We start from the raw sequence: 19,859 nt of genomic DNA, 5'->3' as shown, positions 1-19,859 counted from the left end.
CGGCGGTCGGGGCGCGCGCGGCGCCGGCTTCCTCAAGTCCACCCTACCGGCTGCCGCCGCGGCTCCTGCGCGGAGTCCCCGGGGCTGCAGCCCGGCTGCTCGCAAGTGAGCGGAGAACAGAAAGTGCGCGCAGAGCGCCGCGGAGGCTGCGGGGGCGCCTACCTCGGGGCTCGCGGCGAGAGGGCGTGCGGCTGCCCTCGCGGCCGGTCAGGGCTGCTCCATGGGAAAGTGAGAGGAGCCCCGGAGCCGCGCTGCCTCCGCTCCACTGTACGCTGCTCCACATACAGTACATGCAACCCGAGAGACCGAAAACACTCACTTTATATAAGGCGGCCTGCCATTGGCCCGCGCCGTGACGGGCAGGCGGCGCGGCCAAACAGGAGGCCCGTTACACCCAAACACACGCACTCATACACACATTTTACAGAGACACACAAAGATCATCACATTTTCTATTTTTTAATGTTCGGGACCTGTAGACAGTAGGAGAGGACAGGTAGAGAGGCCCCACAGAGTGGGGGGCAGCGGGGAAATCCTGTCTGCGCCAAGTTGCCGGGCTTGGATCTGGTGTCCTTTTGACTTGGGAGGGTTATGGTAATAAACTACAACTCCACTGGGCATGGAAGTAAGGGGTTTTTTGATCGCTGCCTTGCGGTGCCCCATGAAAGAGGCGTGCATTGTATTATGATTTTACAGACTGGCTTGGCTAACAAGTGGCCAAGCAAGGCTTTTATGGGCTCGGATTTCTTTTCTCAATGGGTTAGCTATCACATAGGCCAAAATAGTGCATGATAAGTTTGTGAGGACTACAGTGCATTGAGGCTGTTAATCCCCCAGTCGTAGGTAGATTCAGGAAGGCAGTACAACAGACAGAAAGAGAGATAAACACTCTGCTAAAATGGCCAGTCCACTTTTAGCTAGTCGGAAGACCGAGATCACCCGTGTGGGTATGCAACTCTGCTGCAATGTAGACTAAGTCATGGAATTTTGACTATTAACACTTTGCCTTAAAACCAGTCCTTTTGATTCGATATGTGCAAGATTTATGTTTTTAGAGTATATATGGATATAAGTGTACGTTCGTACATACATATTTCACATAATATGTGAATATTATATGTTGGGTGACTGTTGGAGACACTAATCTGATACCTGGATTTAAAGATTTTTTTATGATGCACCTTTGGCAGGTTATATTTCATAGTCTGAAGTAAATAAGTGAACAGGTTGCCGGGAAAATTGAAAACTGGAAATTAGGCGGAATACATTCGAAAATCAATTCTAAGTAGTTGAGCAATCTCTAGCAAGTAATTTACTTTCTTTAATGTTCAGAGTTGATTTTAGTTTTCATTTTAAGATTAGAATAAGATTTTTCCAGATTCTCTTCATTAGATGTTTATTCAGCATATACTATGTGCCAGCCATCTTAGAACCCAGACGTTTTCCTAAGGTCCCTTATTTTTGACAGTCTGTGAATTATTCTTAAACATGAACTTTTTGAAGATTAAATAAACAATATGATTTAATAGCCTAGCTTTTAAAACTTAAAAGAAAACTGAGTACAAAAACTTATTTCAAGTCTGCTATTATTTCCTTGATGCCATCTTAAGATGTTTCTCTTGCATCCATAAAGCTATCAAATTAGTATTGGTGTGTACATTTGTTAAGAGTGGAAAAGAGAAACAAATGCAGAGAAACTTTGAGTTTTTGAAGTTTAAAAAACAAAGTGGCATTTAGAAATGTGATGTTTTTGTTTCTTTAAAAAAAGGAAAATAATTTTTGAAGAGAAAAGTGTATAAAACCACAATCTTCTGCATTTACGTGACAGAAGGAACAAAGTGTCCTTTATCCACACTACACTGCTCTAAGGTAGTTGATAAGTGTTATTATTTCTCTTTCACTTATAAGAAAAATGACACAGGGACAAATTCGATACGCTGCTCGATATTACACAGAATACCAATGAAGAAGAAACGAAACCCAGGACTTTTCATACCCACCACAGGTTCTGAGGAACTTGACAGCCCTTCCCTCCAAATTAAAAACTTCAGGGACAAGAGGCACATGGAGGAAAAACTTCCTTAGGATTTCACTGTGCTCTTTCTTAAAGAGAAAACAGTCAACAAGAGTTGCTATATTCAATTTCTAGGTGAAGTATTGTGAATTATTTGCTAGTACATACATGTATTTATGAAAAATATTAAAGACTAACCTAGTCCCCACTCCTAGCCCCCAGCCTCTACCGAAGGAGAGCACAATTTATTTTGTTACGGTTGCAAAGATATTTCTGTTGAATTATGCTTAGCTTAGCAGAATTATTTAGAGCCACAAACTTGAAATTTTAGATCACTTACTGCTATTAGTAAAATGAGCATGTAGCCTCAGTATATGTATATTCACGGATACATCACAAATATACCACTGTGTGGATATATTATTTATTATTATAAAACATATAGTCACAAAAGCAAAGTGACATTGATGAAAAAAGTAAGAGATTTAATTTCTTCCCGAGTCCACTTGAGTGTGGATGTCTGTGATTGAGTCTTAGCACATCATACCCCGGGGTTTTCATTTTAATTTGTAGGTCTGTGACAATATGAGGTGCTAACTTACCAGAACCGACACACAAGAATATAAGAGCACTGAGGTAACTCACTGCAGATCATTACTGCTGCTGGACAAACTGGTATGTCCGCAGAACGTTTAGACTTGGAAAAATGACATTTTTTAAGAATACACACTGCATACTGTGGTGCATTTGTATGGAGCATCACGGTGCTTTCGAGGCCTGTGTGATATTCTTTCGCTGAACATTTATTCTGTGTGCTAAGCACTTCTGCATACCAAATGCTAGAAAAGGAAAATTACCTACTCCTAGGTGAAGCAGTAGAATTCTAGTCTCCTGTGTGACAGATAGGGCCTCATGACTAAATAAGAAAAAAGGGCTTGGAGCTAACTTTAATGCAATATTTTACCGCTCTAGAAATATTTTTTGTGTTTTTTCATTTGAGAATAAATATCAAGAAACTTTAAATTCTAATGGTGCTCAATAGTTACGAGTCATAGTTTGCAGAGCTTAATTGTTGTAATATATAGCTATGAAAGCAGAAACAGCTGTTTGTTACCTGGGTAAAATGACATGGAAAGGAGCCAATACAGACAGCCATAGTGTGCAGCCCTGGAATCCCAGCACTCTGGGAAACTGAGGCAGAGGATCACAAGTTCGAGCCCAGTCTGAACGACTTAGCAAGAACCTGTCTCAAAATAAAAAACAAATAAAAGGGCTGGGGATGTGGCTCAGTGTGAAGGCCTTAGAGGTTCGATCCCAGTACCAAAAAGGGGGCGGGGTCAGCATTTTTTCTTGTTTTCCCATTTGATGATCAGTCAAAAGTTGAGCTTACATCATTAGCATGTCCCTTATTCTCATGCATTGTCTATTTCTTAATCTTATTCGATGAGTCCTTTAGAGTATGCCACATGAAATAATTTTGGTAAATTTAAATATGTAAGTGAATATGTATATATGTGTGTATATTATTTAAGCATATGTCTGTGCTTTTATTTCATCTATTTTCCTTTATTATTCAGTCCTACTTCAGATACTGACTTTACTACTTCATAGTTTATAAACTTGGAAAATTTTCTTAATCATTTTAAGACTCAGTTTCCTTGTTTGTAAAATGGAGATAATAAGAGTGATCATACATTATATAATACATATAAAATGTTTAAGACTGGAACCTACTAAGCATTCAGTCCGTGTTATTATTTGTCTTTCATGTATACAAGTCAGTGACAGCTGCTTTGTAAGTCTTAGCTGTCACATCAGTGGAGTTTATAGAACCTGTTGCACTTTCTGTACTCAGTATTTGCAATTGCCCCTTCCCCTATGCTCTATCAACTCCAGCATCTCTCCACAGAAAGGGTCATCGGCCTCACCATAGGACACAGCAAACAGCTTATTAGGTAGGGATTGTTAAACATCTAGGGAACCAAACTTGCAATAAATCATTCTTTGAAATAAGCTTTATTTAATGCACTGCAACTTTAGGTAGCGGTAGTGCCTTACATAACAGTTTATAACTTGTACTTGACCTTTCTGAGCTTCACTTTTTTCTCTCTCTCTGTAAGAAAAAAAAAAAATAAGGAAAAATCAGACCTCTCTTCTTAGGGCTAATGCATATGGACTAAAAATTGGACTTTGTACAGATGGATCACTTCTCAGCACCTGTACACAGATTCCTAATCTTGAAAAGAACCAGCTTCTATGGAGCCCCAACAGAGCTGGAAATAAGTAAGAAAGAGAACACCCTCCTTTCCTAGGTTGATGCCCTGCAAAACATTGTGGATTTCCCACTCTCCTGGGGCCTTCTGTACGTATTTTATCTGCAGTACTCATAAGGCATTTAAAGACTTGGTCTTGTATTACATTATCGATATATTGACAGAAATCTGTAAGTGATGGCAAACACCTTGAGAAAAATGGTGACATCTTTTCCACATTTTGTTTTCCAACAATGATGATAACAGCAACTAGCACATTGTCTGGTATTATAAGAAAGATTTTGTAAAATAATTAAAACAAGCAAAACCCAACAAACAAAAAAAAAAACCCATAAATTCTAAGCAAGTCCAAAGAGAATCCAGGGACAAGGGAAGTGTCAGAGAAGATTGAGGTTCCCAGGTAAATGGTAATAAGACTTACATTATAGTCATCATAGGTCATATATATATATACATGTTGCTTTAATTTCTAAAGCATTTTAAATTAAAGATAATATAGTCACTAAAATCTGCATAAGGTAGTAAGGCAGCAGGACTTCTTTTTAAAAGATGAAAACTTTGAAACAGGGAAAGTTTAAATTATCCTCTCAATATTATTCAACTAATAGCCAAGCTTGGCAGAGCTGGGGTTAGTACAAGGGTTCTAGACCCTCTGATTCTGTTTCTCTGGGAGTGGAGGAGAAAAGAGAAGTACTACAGATAGACTGTAGAAGTCGCTACTCAGTGATTGTACAATATGGGTTTGATCATTAGTTTTAGTTTTAACAGTAGCCAGGAGGTCCTTTAAGTCATTATCACATTAAGAACTTCAACAGCGTCTCCAAAAAGGAACTTCTGCATGAAACTTCCAGGTCCTGGGCATCCCTTCTTCCTGAGATGGACCATTCATCTTGACATTTTCAATCACTAACTATAAAGTTCTTCCCAATACTTAACACAATTTATCTGATTTTAAGTTTCACCTACTATTTTTGTTTTGAACTTTCCCCCTACTGCTTGGGACCATACCTACCACACTAATCCCTCTTCCAGCTGGTACTTGAGAAATGTGAAGACAGCTATGGTGACCATTCCCTTCTTTGAGTTGTATCTTTTCCACCTCCTTAACACATTATTCCTAAAGTGCAGTTCCTTTTCTTTTTCTCTTCCTGTTAGTGTGTGTTTGCAATACAGAATAGTGATGTCCATCTTGGGGAGTTGGTATGTGCATATGACATATCTTGATCGTTTTAGATCCCTTTATGCCCCTACCCCTAACTCCCACTTCTCCTGATCACCTTTTCCAGTTCCTAAAGTTCGCCTTCTTGTTTCTCATCATGTCTTTGATTTTATTCATTTACGTGCCATTCTCGATTCTTGTTCTCCTCTTGCAACCCTGCCAGTGGTCTTTGTGGATGTGCTCCTTCAAGCGTGACATGGAGAACAGGTGGGGGCTGTGGCACTGTGGGGCGCGGTGGCGCAGTGGCTCCTGATGCACTATTTCTATTAATGCAGCCCGAGAGAATTTAATTTTTTTGGCACTCTCTGCCTACCAGTAATGTACTTAGTATCAAAACAAAAAATTTGGGCGGAGCGTGAGCTATAGCATAAGCCATGTCTCTTCTCCATTCTGCGTTGTACAATTTATTTGGAAGAAATTGAGGCATGAGCTTAATGTATAGTGGTTAAGGGTTGAGAATCTGGATTCATATCTATGTAAGCTAATATCTTAGCTCCAACACATTCCAACGTCATAAACAGCGGCAAATTTTATTACCTCTGTTTGCTTCCATTTCTCGTGTACTGTATAAATGAAACGATAATGATGTACTTCCTAAGGCTATTGTAAGGGTTAAATAAAATAGTATGTGTAATATATTTTATATTTAATAGTGTATATACATAGTGCTTGTCATGTAAATAGCACAAAATAAATAGTAGCATTTTGCTTTCTTTTTCCCCTGGTGCGATTCAACCCAGAATCCACTTTGACAGCATTATTTTGTATGCTAATTAGTTCATTCAACACTTTTGCTATTGCTCTTACCGTCTTTGATTCATTCACAAATATCATGCCATTTTACATTTTCCTAAGTAATTTTTCAGAGCATTATCCAAGGTAGAACCCAATGTACACACTTCCCAATAGGTTAACATTCATCCACTAATCAGCAGTCCTATGCAACAAGTAGCTAAGCCTGCCATAGAGCCACTTGTTTTCACCTAAGTTTTTGTTATATGCCAAAAGAAACGTACAGAGAATAATAGGTAGTGATCACCTATGAGCTTTATTACATGTTATTATATTGCTGCAGTTTCCTTATAAGAAATAAAACATTGCAGGATCAGTTGGACCTCCCCTTTGTGGTCTAATCCTCCTCTAATTCTCCTAAGAGAAGACCATTATTTTATAATTTCATTCTCATCCTATGTATATATATTTTTCATCCCACTCATAAGATGCTTGAGTAGATTTATCAAAAGACTTTATGAAATTTGCATTTACTGACATTAGAAGAGGGGAGTTCTTTGGTAATGGGGGCATATTAATGCTGGCTAATTAAATGAAAATTAATAGTAGTACTATGGTAGGATATGAGATAGCTCTTAGAAATAAGAGAAAAGCTAGAGAACAAAATCTCACAAAGCCCAAGGACACTGTTATCTCCAGTTATTGAAATCATTTTAGGTTACAGTTCCTTCATTTCAATAAATTTACTCCAACTCTTTTCCACCTCTTCTTCAAGTCACTAAAAAGAGAAAAATGAGCAAGTCCAATTAGCCTCACCAAGTTGGTGTGCTTTTGATTTGGGTAAGGTAAAGGAAGACATTTTTTTGACCCTCCAACCAAGACTGCATAGTTACCTAGTGTGGGGAAGAGGGCCAGGAGCAGAAAAGACAGGATGGAGGACATGCATATTTAGATGGATACAGTGCGTTGGTAACATTGTAGTTCTTGATGGTTTCTCAGGCATTCACTTCATGCCTTACATAAATGGTATACTGTTCTTTTCTATGTCCCAAACATACTTTAAAAATAGAAGGGAACTTTAAGAAAAATAATAGCAAAAAGATGATATGCAAGGAAGTCTTTTTGGCTCCCAGTGTAAAAGAATACTACTAAGAGAAGGCAAAATGATACTGAACGGATGAAAACAAGAGCTCTATAACATCTCCAGGAGCCACTGTGCACCTGAGGTATCACTTTATGTACCCTGTTACAAAAGAAAAATAGGTTTGGGCTAGTCTTGGTGGTTCTAAGCTAGCAATTACTTTGTCCTTTTTCAAAGTATGTACAGATCTTTGCTCCCTTTGTCCATCTAGTAAGATTGTATTAATTTCAGGGGTCATAAAACCATTCAGATAAGCTTAAGAAAAAAGGGAAAATTAATTGTATGGCAGTTGTAGTGTTTCACAAAACCCAAGGACATAAAAGATAACCAAACACAGAAACAAAAGCACAGCACCTCAGTGTCACAGGTGAAAGGCAAGGATTCACCTGCGAGGAAGACCTGCTCTTTTGGTGTTTGTACACCATAGTCCTGAAAGGTAAGCATGGAAATGGAAGAACATAATGAGTGCTTGTAGCAGCCAGCACATTCTAGAATCTTATCTAGGCTCCATGTCTCAATTACCAACCTGTCATTTACTTTTCTCCGCCAACTCCAAGAAACTCAGTGAGAATCACTCAGTGTTTATGGCCTGACCTTATACCTGCAGCTATTCAGAAATAAAATAATTTTATGTTTCTTTGTTCTGTTGTTTGATTGCTTCTAGAAAAGATTTCTTTTTTTTTTTTTTTTGGTTTTTCTCCGGTACCAGGAACTGAACTCACGACCTTTCGCTTGCCAGGCAGGCGCTTTGCCGCTGAGCTAAATCCCCAGCCCCTGATTTCTATTAGTATTTAACAACTCAATCTTAACCATGTTTTTTCCTAAGACTCTCAGTTATTATTCAGTGGATCTAAGAAACCTGAACTCATTTATGGTGTCTAAGTAGTCGCAAAAAAATTTTTTTGTTGTTTTGCTTATTGTTTACTTCCTGTTACATTCCACAGCAGTTCTCTCAAACAAGGTAACAAAAAGGGAAGATTTCTAGAATCACTACACAGGTAAAGTTACTGCAAGGAATAGCCAAGAGAAAACTATCACTGAAACCCCACATGAAGTAAGATTGTCAAGGCGCAGAGAGAGGTGATAAACCAGGAGCATTGTCTGAGGTGTAGTTGCAACAAAGGAAGCACAACTAGCTAGAAAAGCAATGCTTTCCTACAACGGGATCGGACACACAGGAAGCGCATATAATTGAGAAGTTACAAGGACAATAATGTTTGTTTCTGTTTTTGTTTTGTGGTACTGGGGATTGAACCCAAGGCCTTTGCACTGAATTATATCCCTCACTTATGTATCGATTTATTTATTTTCGAGATAGAGTTTCCAGTAAATTACCCATGCTGGGCTCAGACTTGCAGTCCTCCTGTCTCAGCCACACGGAGTGTTGGAATTAGAGGCAAATAACGATGTTTTGAGGTCAAAAGACCTAAAACTAAATGTGGAGGGAGGATGTTCAATGATGGTTTTTGTATAGAATCACCTCTATGTTCATTGCTACCATATATTAGTTAATAATAAAGAGCAAATCAGTGGCACTGCAGCTCATGAACACTTTTGTTTGCCAACAATTTTGTTCACAAACAGAAATGTTTCACAAAATTTTGTTTTTGTTTGCAAACTCTGCATAGGATGACAAAAACAGCCACGGCATCTTTCCCACACAAGCACAAATGTGATCGTCTTGTCCCAAACTAGAACAAATAAAGTTTTGTGAACTGAGCTACAACTGTATATTGAAGCTGGCTTACCAGAAAGGCCAGCTTTAAAAAGAATGTTGCTAAGTGTGGTGGTGCGTGCATATCTGTAAATCCAGCACTTAGGAGGCTGAACCAGGAAGATTCCCACAAGTTTGAGACCAGCCTGGGCTACAAAGCGAGCTTAAAGTCAACCTTAACTACATATTGAGACTCTGTCTCAAAAAAAAAAAAAAGTTTAAAAAGAATGTGACAATATGAAAAAGGGAGGCATGAGATACCATTCCTGAAACTAGTCTCAACTGTCTCTACAACTAGAATGGAGTACTTAGCTGTTAAAAAGAGATGTTTTCCTTTTCTGTCGCTCCCTACTTTTTCTTAAAATCCCATCTTCTTTTTCCTTCAAAAACAGAACTTTCTAACCTTTTGGGTTACTCACAGTTCTCTTTCCAAATATCAGATGTCTGTCACAGGTCTGTGGGAGTGCTGACTATGGCCTGCGCTGTTGGCGAGAAGGACAACCAAGTAGGTAGTTTTGCTTGTCACAACACAGGGAATGAAGAAAGGAGGGAAGAGGAATGCGGCCTGACTAGAGGAGGAAAGGGGGAGGGTACAGGAGAAGAAACCTTTCCCTCAATAGATAACTCTGATCTGGGAGAAGGGAGAGGCTTCCTGAAGCTTTTCCACAGATGGAGCAATACGGGTTCTTCTGCCCTTGAAATCTCCTCGTGTTCTACACATAACCAAGTCTGGTCAAGTCCCCTTTTAATCCTTGTCCCTTCAATAACGTGTGTTCTCCTTTCTAACCTTGATTTCTGAACGGTCTTGTCCCTCCTGCTCCCCTCCATTGGTATTTTTTGTTGTTCAGAGAAAAAAAGCAGGTAGCAGAAAACCCTCACCCATCTAGGCTTCCCTTCCCAACTGGGAGGCGGAGTCTGCTCTGTTGGCCTTCAGAGACGGACGTTTCCTGTAGCACTTACAAAGAAGGGAGCTACCAATTCATGGGTCTCAAGGTAGATCGTGGAGAGTTGGTCTAAAGTTTTGCTGTGCAGCTGAGAAGCTCAGGACTTTTCCATCCTACCCTAACCCATTAGGGTTTTCTGGCGCCCAGTGAAGTTCAAGCTCCTTCCCTCGGGAGGAAAGGAGAAAACACTGAGCTCCAGAAACCGCTATTTCATGAGTAACACGTTCATTAATTCATTCACCAACGTTTATTAACAGCCTTCTCAATGCCAGCTACTATAGTTATTGCGAAAGACACCAAACAGATGTGATCCCTGTGCTAATGGACCTTGGGGTCCAGCGGTAGAGCCAGCTGTAAGGTACAACCTAACACAGAATGTTCCTAAGAATCAGGATGGAGGCAGAGCAAGCCAGCTTGCAATGCTGGAGGAACATGGAGACGTGAGAGCAAACCTCAGGATCCGAGGGTGCTAAAGGTTTAGTTTTAAAGCGAAGCGAGCATTTCCTTAGTTGGCTAGGGAAAAAGACTGGATTATGAGATCTTTAGATTCTTAGATTGGTTTTATATTCTAAGTAAAAGAAAACGCCACTTTGTTTTTGTTTTTTTTTTTCTGGTACCGGGAATCGAACTCACAACCTTGCGCTTGCCAGGCAGTTACTGTGCCGCTGAGCTAAATCCCCAGCCCCTGAAAATGCCACTTTGGGACGTATCCTTTTTTATGATTTGTGTGGCCATTATTATTCTTTTTAAACTCTTGGATTTGTGTATAGTAGTGGATGATTGAGAGATTATTTCAGTTGCCTCAAAAAGTTTAGTAACAGGCTAAATGTATTAGGAATTTCAGCAAAAAAAAAGAGAGTAAGTATTACTGGTTACAAGAAGAGTTGTCTGGAAATATTATACACTGGAGATTTCAGGTGGCAGCTACACAGAACAAAATAGTTTATATGCTGGCAATAAGAATGACTATTTCCATAGTTAAAGCATGTCTGGAAAGAATGACAAACACTGAATATTGATGTAGATTTTAGTTTATATTTTGGAGAGGCATAATTACATTTTGATTTTATGTCATTTCTTATGGAACAGACCTGTTATTCTACTGGGATTGTGTATCCTCAGTAAACTATATGATTTGTATCGATATTTGCTTTCTCCCTGCATGCTCATGGGCTGTGGAGAAACTAAGGCTCCCAATGGAGGAAGAATTTTTTGGAGCTTAAGGGCCATTTCTTTTGAAGTCAGAAAGATCTGGATTCAAAAACTGGCCCTGCTATTTACTGATTATATGACCTGAAACAAGCTTCTCAACCCTGCAAGCCTTAGGCCTCAGTTTCCTAAACTATGAAATGGGGGATATAATCGTTCTTACTTCTAAGGATTATTATGAGAATTACATAAGACCATGCATATAAAAACAGTTGATAATATATTGATAATATATAATAGCTCTTATATGTGGCTTGTCATGTAGGATTATGTTTAGTGTATAGTGATACGGACCTTTGGACAGCAAATAGAAATTTTACCATCTGAGTGAGGTAATTAAAATGCTTGAGAGTTCTGGGAGGATTGTTCTTTGAAGACTACTAAAATTTAATATGGTGGCACAGTGACTGTAATGGATGAGACGGACAATACATTGTCTTCTGATTTCTCTATAAAAGATAGTAGTATTCCCAATTATTTAGGTAACACTGATGAATTCTAACGTCTTTATGTTCTTTGATTTGAATCACTTAGCTTTCTTAATGTGTGTCTGTAGTAGTTGCGGAACTCAGTTTTAGCTCCAAGTCCCCATTGCAGCCTTAGGGCTCTCCAGTCTAATGATAATGTTTTCCAAAGCATAGTTCATCATAATCAACCATGGAAATTGTTTTTAAAAAGTCAGATTCTTAACACTGGCCCCTGAGGAAATTTCTAAATTTTAAATAAGTACCCAATCTGACTTTCTGCTTGGTGTTTTGAGATAGGTTCTCTCTGTGTAGTCCAGGCTGGCATTGCACTGGTGATCCTCCTAGCTCAACCTCCTGAGCAGCTGGGACTGCATGTGTGTACCACCACAGCCAGCTTCTGATTTTTCAGTGTGGTGATGGAGCCCAGGGTTTTGCAGATGCTAACGATGTAGTTTACCACTAAGCTGTATTCCTAGCCCCATAATCTGACTGTTTTTTATGAACACATAAATTTATCACTAGATCACATGACTAATAGTGTTCCACAAATAAACCCTAATCCCTGGGATCTCTGACAGGTTGTGCTTATTATTTACATGGTGACTTGTATGAAATATTTATGTGACACACGCTGACACCTTCACAGGACATAAAACTCTTTGTTCTTTATGCCTTAACAATTCTAAATCACTTGATTAATAATGATTTACTATCTCTTTTAAGAGATAGAAAGAAACATTTGTCTTTCCTTGCTAATTATGGAAACTAAACTGTTAACTTATCTTGTTACTAAAAAGTAAAGGTAGAGATGGGGCAAAAATGAATGTTGTATAATTGGGATCCATAGAGATCCTCTAGTTAATGCATTGCTGCCCAAGTATGAGCTTCATAAAGCTGGCATTTCTCTCTCTAACCTCCAAAATTTGTACGTCCTTGGCAAATATTCCTTAAGAGTTCAACCTATATATCCCTGGAAATTTCTGTCCTGATTCTACTTCAAAACTATTTTGATCTGTGATTGATATATTCTTCTTCTTCTTGAGATTTATTAGTTATAGAGGAATTCATTAGCCATGATAACACTCATATTTCTATGTTATAATTTGTAAATAGAAAAATGTATATGGAGAAGTATCAACATAAATGAGTGGAAGAGAAAGGTAAAGATACCTATAAATTCATAGAAAAAAATCTTTACCTTTATATCACTAGCCCTAAGTAGATACATGCAAAGAGACAGGTGAGCCAGGTTTAGAGTTGATACTCTATTGCCCCAATATGTTGAACCTTCATGTATGTGGCTTGTTAAACCATTATTTTTTTCTGCCTGGGGAAGATAACAAAATTTGATATTTAAAGTTTGATGGTTGGGGAATTGATTTGTGAGTGAAACACTGTTAATTTCCTTGTCATTAAAAATGTTTTTATGAGAGATCTTGCTTCAATGAAAGCAACATTCTTTATGTGGTAAGTGTGGAGATTACCACTGGGAAAAGCAACATCTCTTCAGTGTGAACCCACAGGTGTCCCACAAACAATGCCTGTCTAGTTAGCAACTTGTGGCACATTCCCCTAGACACCCCTGAGCGATCTGGTCAACCTTGGGTTCTCTTCTTAAAAGAAATTTATATTTTTATCCCCTTAAGTTTGTTATGGGTAAGGGCTGACTAATTCCAGAGATTCCCCAAGCCATAGTTTTGATTGTACTATTGCAAAGTACTTAGCTTCTTTAAGTCGTGCTAATTTATTTACCAACCACACTTTCTACGGCCCCAGCTTTATATGTGCTTCCTTTTTGAACAAACCAAAACCTTTTTAGTCCTTGGGCTTTTCTATTCAGTCCTGATTCTCATTGTAGGTCTTTTGGAAGTAGCCAGCAGTATTATCCATGCTGCTACCTGAACATTGGGCTACATTGAAATTTCCTCTACCAGATTAATTTGTCTGCTACTTTTAAATTCAAGTGCATACAGTCTTACATTATGGGAAAAATGAAGACAAATTCTTTTACCAAAATGTAGCACAATTGACTTTTGTCAAATTCCAAATAGAGTCTTTATTCCCATCTGAAACTTCATGAACCTGTCCTTTACCATCCTTATTCCTCTCAGTAGTCTGATTTTCTAATCTGTGACAAGCATTATGCATTAATTTCAACTTACAGCTTTCTAGGCTTTTTCCAGCCTGATTCTGCAGATGTTTCAGAGCTCCTTCCATAAACCAGTTCCAAAGATTTCTGGACCACCATGATCAGACGTAGTCACAGCAATAATCCTGTTTCTGGCACTGATTTTATGTATTAGGAAGAGAAATTGATTTGGCTCATGGTTTTAAACGTTTCGGCACATGGTCAGCTGGGTCCAAGACAGAAATTACATGGCAGATGGGCATGGTGGGGGAAGTCTGCTCAATCCATGGCAACCAGAAGGTAGGATAAGATCAAGAGCCAGAGCATGAGATGTACTCTTTAGAAAGGGAAGGGAGTGGGAAAAAAAATTAAGGTATGTTATGTACAGGTACAGATTTCCTATGATGAATGTGATCATTATGCATGTAAAAATGTAACAATGAAAGTAATTTTAAAAAATAAGATGGGGAGTGAGAAAAAGAGCAAGAGATCCAGGCATGCTCCTGGTGGCCCACCTCCTTCAACCAGACCCTAACTCCTAACAGCATATTTAGTTATGAACTTATCAATAGATTAATCCACTGAGGATTATAGTGTCCCATGTATCAACTACATCCCACACCTCCAAACATACGAGACTTTTAGAAGGACATTTTAGATCTAAACTGTAACATGGGGTGTGGGAGTAAAGGGTTCCAATTATAAATGAGACGGTCAGGCTAGACCTTCCTAAATTGTTTGAACAGAGAAGACATGGGAAATGCCTGTTGGTGAAGCTATACAGAGGTTAGTTTATTTTGACAATTTTAGGTAAGAGCAAGAAGCTAGAATACCTAAAATCATTAAGAATCCTTAATTTTTTCAAATACAACTCAGAAGCAACTGAAGGGATCTTGGTAGTGCTTGCCCATGAAATGATAATAACCATTTTCTGTTTGATTTGCTCTTTCTGATGTCACTTTTTCCTATTATTTAAATTTACAGAATCTCCAACTCTCACCCATTGATGTTTTCACACATCACTACCTTGGGTGATAGGTAATGTTTTCAGTAAGAGATGAGAAATTAGAGCTACTTATGTTCTATCTCCATGTGTTTTATCATATAGAATTTATATAACATAAAACTTTATGTCTTCTATGTCACAAAGTTAAAATGCTTTGTAAGTCAGACATATGCAATGTAACTTTAAATCCATGTGTGGCAGTTAAGCTTAACTGTGTCAATTTGATTGGCTTGGGAACTGCCTAAGGCAGTGATGGTGAACATTTTAGAGACTGAGTGCTCAAATTCCTTCCCAAAACTCACTTATTTATTACAAAGTTCCAACCCTGCAATTAAACCTAAATACTCAGGTTTTAGTTTAGAAAAAAGAAAACTCAAACATTAAAAGAAAAACACAATAATAGAGCTTTCAGTGATGCAAACAGCCTTCTGTTCGCCACCACTGGCCGAGGAGATTAGTAAAGCATGTTTTTGGGTGTGTCTGGTTGAGTTATGGAGGTGTGACCTTGGGGTCTAGTTGCTCATCCCTTCCTCTCTGGTGCAGTTGTTCTGGTCTGCATCTGAACTGCCATGAATGGAGCAGCAGTGTAGTGCTGTGCCCATTCACCATGATGTTCCTGCCTTGGAACCAGCCAACCATGGACTGACTCCCCTGAAACTGTGAGCCAAGTTAAACCCCTGCTCCTTCAAGTTGTGAGAATCATGTATCACATTGCAGGTAAATATGGATAAATTTAATCTTGGGAAATTTTTATTAAAACAGTGCAAAAAGTTTTTAAAAGCTTGACTAAGTAGAAAGAGCACTGCAGTGGGATTCAGAGACAGGGTCTGCCCCAGCTCTGTCACTGTCATTTGACATTTCTGTGCCCCTCACTTTCTCAACCAAGAATTTGGGATGTTGTTGAATATCCCATCTAGCTCTGTTTCCATGAATCTTTGAAAAATTCTAAGAAAATTTTTTTCTAGGAACTAAAGTGGGTATAATGTGTACAACTGTAGTATCATGAGATCTATTTTATTGAAAACTGAAATAAATGTAATTTGTCCACTTTTGGATGAGTATAAAAATAGAGTGACAATCTTCCACACGTTCTTTTTTTTTTTCTTTTTGAGACGGGGTCTCACTACGCAGTTCAGGCTGGCCTTGAACTCATGTTGTAGCCGAGGCTGGTCTCAAACTCGCAATGATCCTCCTGCCTCAGCCTCCCGAGTGCTGGGATTACAGGCGTGCGCCACCATGCCTGGTGTCTTCCACATGTTCTTCTCTTTACCTTTCATGCTGTAAATGAAGGGGAGAATGTATTCTTACCACATACTGCTCATCAGCAGTTTTTCATGTATGTAGAACTTCAAGGACTTAACATCAGACAGTGGCTGTCAAACACTTAAAATATTTCAGTATTTATGAAATTACAGAGACTTACAGTTGACCCAGGCCTGTTCTCCAGTTCTCAAACCCCTTTTGCCATTACTATTTTTATATCAGATTTAATTATATTAGCAATATAAGAAATGTGTTCTAATCTTTATTTTATATGGTAAAAATTGAAAGGTAAATAAGGTTCACTTATTAAAGCAATCACTCCACAGGGTAAATCTAGACTTTGACTTACTCTTCTAGACCATGGCAAATGGGCATGGTGGAGGAAAGCTGCTTGATCCGTGGCAGCCAGAAAGCAGAAGATCAAGAGCCAGAGCAAGAGATATACCCTTCAGAGAGGGAAGGGAGTGGGAAAACAAGAATCGAGGGTTGACAAACCTCTGCCTAGAGGCCACATTTTCTTCTTCTGCCTTCTCTCCCTACCATGTGTTTGTGAACAGTTTTGAGATTTTTTCAATTGAAAATGATGAAAGGAAGAATATTTTGTGATGTGAAATTATATGAAATTCACATTTGAGTGTTCATAGATACTTTTTGGGAACATAGCCACATTCATTATTTATAATAGTATCTGCTCATATGTGTAAGGCTGTTTTCTCAACACAATGGACAAGTTGTGTAGTTGTGATATAGAACATATGATTCCAAAAGCCTGGAATATTTGCTCTGTGCCCCTTTACAGAAAAAAAAAATGCTGATATTTGGTCTAGACTCATGGGTACTTTATTTTATATATACTTGAACATCATACTGTTTTGTAAGAAAACTACAGATCTTCTTTCATGCTACTATCTAATATCCTTTGTGGGTTGGTTACTCATTTCTATTTATTATTCTCGCTCTTTTTTTCATTCACTCACTCTGCAAGCCTTATGCTGCACATACCTGGGAACAAATTAATAGAAAACTGTAGCTTTATCAGTGATTTTGATCTGACAAATAATTGATTCTTACTAGGCAGTAGTGGGAAGTGCCATCATACAGTTATGACTAGAACAAAAACAGAAAGGAATAGGAAGGAAAGCTCCCTGGTCTAGTTGATGGGCTTGGGAAAGTTTCCTGAAAAGAAGACACTTGAACTGAGAACAAGAAGAAGAGAGTGGGGGAAGAGGAGATATCTTTTTCATATTAAAGCAGTAGCTTTCAAGAGCTGTATCAGTCAGAGTTTAGTGAAGCAAAGAAAAACCAATATAGTTACCTGTTATGGTTTATATCTAGACATCCCCTCAAAGCCTCATGCAATCATAGGCAGGGCTCTTGGAAAGGGATTGGACTATGAAGTGTTACATCTGATTTGTGTTAGAAATGGGATCTGGTCAGAAGAAGTAGGTCAGTGGGGGCTTGACCTGAAATGTACATCCACTTTACCAGCTCTTCCCTTCCCTCTCGGTACTTCTTGTCTGCCATGAACTGAGAAATTTCCTTCCACAGACTCTTCCACCATGCTTCTTCTACCTGGAGCTGGCCAATCATGCAAGGACTAAAATTTCTAAAATATGAGCCAAAATAAAACTCTCCTGCTTTAAGTTACAAGTGTCAGGTATTTTCTCCTAGCGGGGAGAAAAGTGGCTAAAATAGATTTTGGTATCAGAGAAGTGAGATTATTGTTGTAACACTCCCTGACCATGTGGTTCAAGACTTTGGAAGTGTTTGAAGGAGGTTGGAAAGGTCTGGAGATGCTGGCTAGAGGATCCCTAGAATGCTATAAGCTGAGCTTGATGGGAAATTCTGGAAAGAGTTTGGAAGATCAAAATGTTAATAAAAAGGCAGACAATAAAGACCAGGCTGGGGAAGTTTCAGTTGAAAGCAAATACAGTTGGACTTGAGATTGTGTGTTATGTCCTAGAATAAAATTTGTATACCATTTGTTTATATTTTGAGACCTTGTGGGAAACTAAGATTATGGGAAGTGAACTAATTAATCAGGTATTGGAAATTTTAAGGCAGCTCAATGTTGGGGTTATGGCATGGATACTGTTGGGGCTTTTAGCCATGTTTATACTGAAAAATCAAGAACAACAAAAGCCATTTTAAAGTTTTCAATTTTGTCGGAAAGACTTGGCCTGCAAAGATGGAGCAGAGGACAATTTGGCTGCTGAAAAGATTAGCATATATATCCCTCCATAGATGAACAGATGAAGAAAATGTGGCATTTATATACAAGAGAGTACTCCTCTGGTATAAAGAAGGATAAATTTCAGTCATTTATGGGAAAAGGGATGCACTTTGAGGCCATCACATTAAGTGAAATAAATCAGACACATAAAGCTTACATATCTCATGGTTTCTCTTATATATGAGAACACAACATATAAATATATTGAAGAGCAAAATAAATGATAGCTAATAAAAACAGGGAGATAGATCTTTTACAAATGAAAAGGAGACCAAGAGATGGAGGGAGGGGAGAAGAAGGGGAAAGGGAGATAAAAAGAATTAAGATGTGTTATGTTTATGTACCAGCTTCCCACAATGAATGTAATCATTATGTACCACAAGTAAAACTGAAAAAACAAAACAAACAAACAAAAAAACCAACTAAAAAAGAGAAGCCAAGTACTTGGGATTAGGAACACAGAAAGAAAGACTTACAGGAAGGTCAGTAATCACCAAGAGTCCAGCTTTGCAGGTTCAAAATTGCAAAAGTGAAAGACTGCTTTGTGAAGATAGCCCCAGGGCACTGCTTTCCAGAACAACAGCCTAGGGAATTGTTTACCAGGATATGATTCACAGGGCTAAATCCTCCAGACATTTGGAGGCCTCTGGAGCTATGGCCCAACTGGGACTGGCTACTGCAGGAGCTGGCAGCAGACCTTGGCATCATCCGTATCATGCTGGTTTTATAGTCATGAAGAATGCAATAATTATGAGGTCAGGAAGATCTCTACTAAGGTTTCACAAGATGGCCTGGGAGGCTAGGCTGTAGGCCTTTGAGAGGACAGTGCATTAAGCTGTGAGAGTGAAGCTAAGACTGCAGTGGAGACCCTAGAAAGTTAGAAAAGCCAAGAACATGAAACATCTGAGGAAAGCTGCAAAGTGTGAGCAAAGCCAGCCCAAGACAGAACCCAGGAGGACTACATCCAGCAGCAGTGCCTTAGGGGCAGGGCTACACAAGCCCTTTGGAGGCATATCTCACCACAGTTTGCCATAGGCGTTGTACATGGAACTACAGGATTTGATGTTTGCCCTGCTGAGTTCTGGTGTCACTTTAATCCCATTCCTTTCTACCCACCTCTTATACCTTCTTGGAATGAGACTGTTTATCCTGTGCCATTGTAGGTTGGAAATGTCTAACTTTCTTTTTGATTGTTACAGCACTCACAGTGAAGAATTTGCTTAGAGTTGCACAGGAGATTTTATACTTGGAGTTTTCAGAAATTCTGAAACTGTTAGGACTTTGCAATTTCTTAGAGATGGACTAAATGTATTTTTCATGGACAGATGTGGATAAATCTTTTGAGACCCCTGAGCAGAATACTATGGCTTGGTTCCCCCTTCTATAAGCCTTGTGTGATCATAGGCAGGGCTTTTGGAAGGAATATGGGAATATGGGGCATTCTACCTGACTTGAGATAGGACAGAGTCTAGTCACAAGAGGCGGGTCACTAGGGGCATGACCTAGAGTGTATATC

At 38.9% G+C, this 19,859-nt stretch overlaps 1 protein-coding gene across 5 annotated transcripts in view; it reads right to left on the bottom strand.

Moving 5' to 3' along the window:
• Bbx (bobby sox homolog (Drosophila)) overlaps positions 1–296 on the bottom strand; it is a 255,067-nt gene extending 254,771 nt beyond the window's left edge. For all 5 annotated transcript variants that reach the window (XM_005386346.2, XM_005386352.2, XM_013515187.1 and 2 more), the window contains exon 1: positions 163–296. The gene's annotated coding sequence lies outside the window, so the exon portion shown is untranslated. The remainder of the gene's footprint in view (positions 1–162) is intronic.
• Positions 297–19,859: the final 19,563 nt, after the last annotated feature.

The sequence above is a fragment of the Chinchilla lanigera genome, unplaced genomic scaffold (genome assembly GCF_000276665.1).
Source record: "Chinchilla lanigera isolate Chin_1 unplaced genomic scaffold, ChiLan1.0 scaffold00026, whole genome shotgun sequence".
NCBI lineage: Eukaryota > Metazoa > Chordata > Mammalia > Rodentia > Chinchillidae > Chinchilla > Chinchilla lanigera.
Note: the sequence above shows the minus strand (reverse complement) of the source record. Positions and strands in the feature narration are given on the sequence as shown.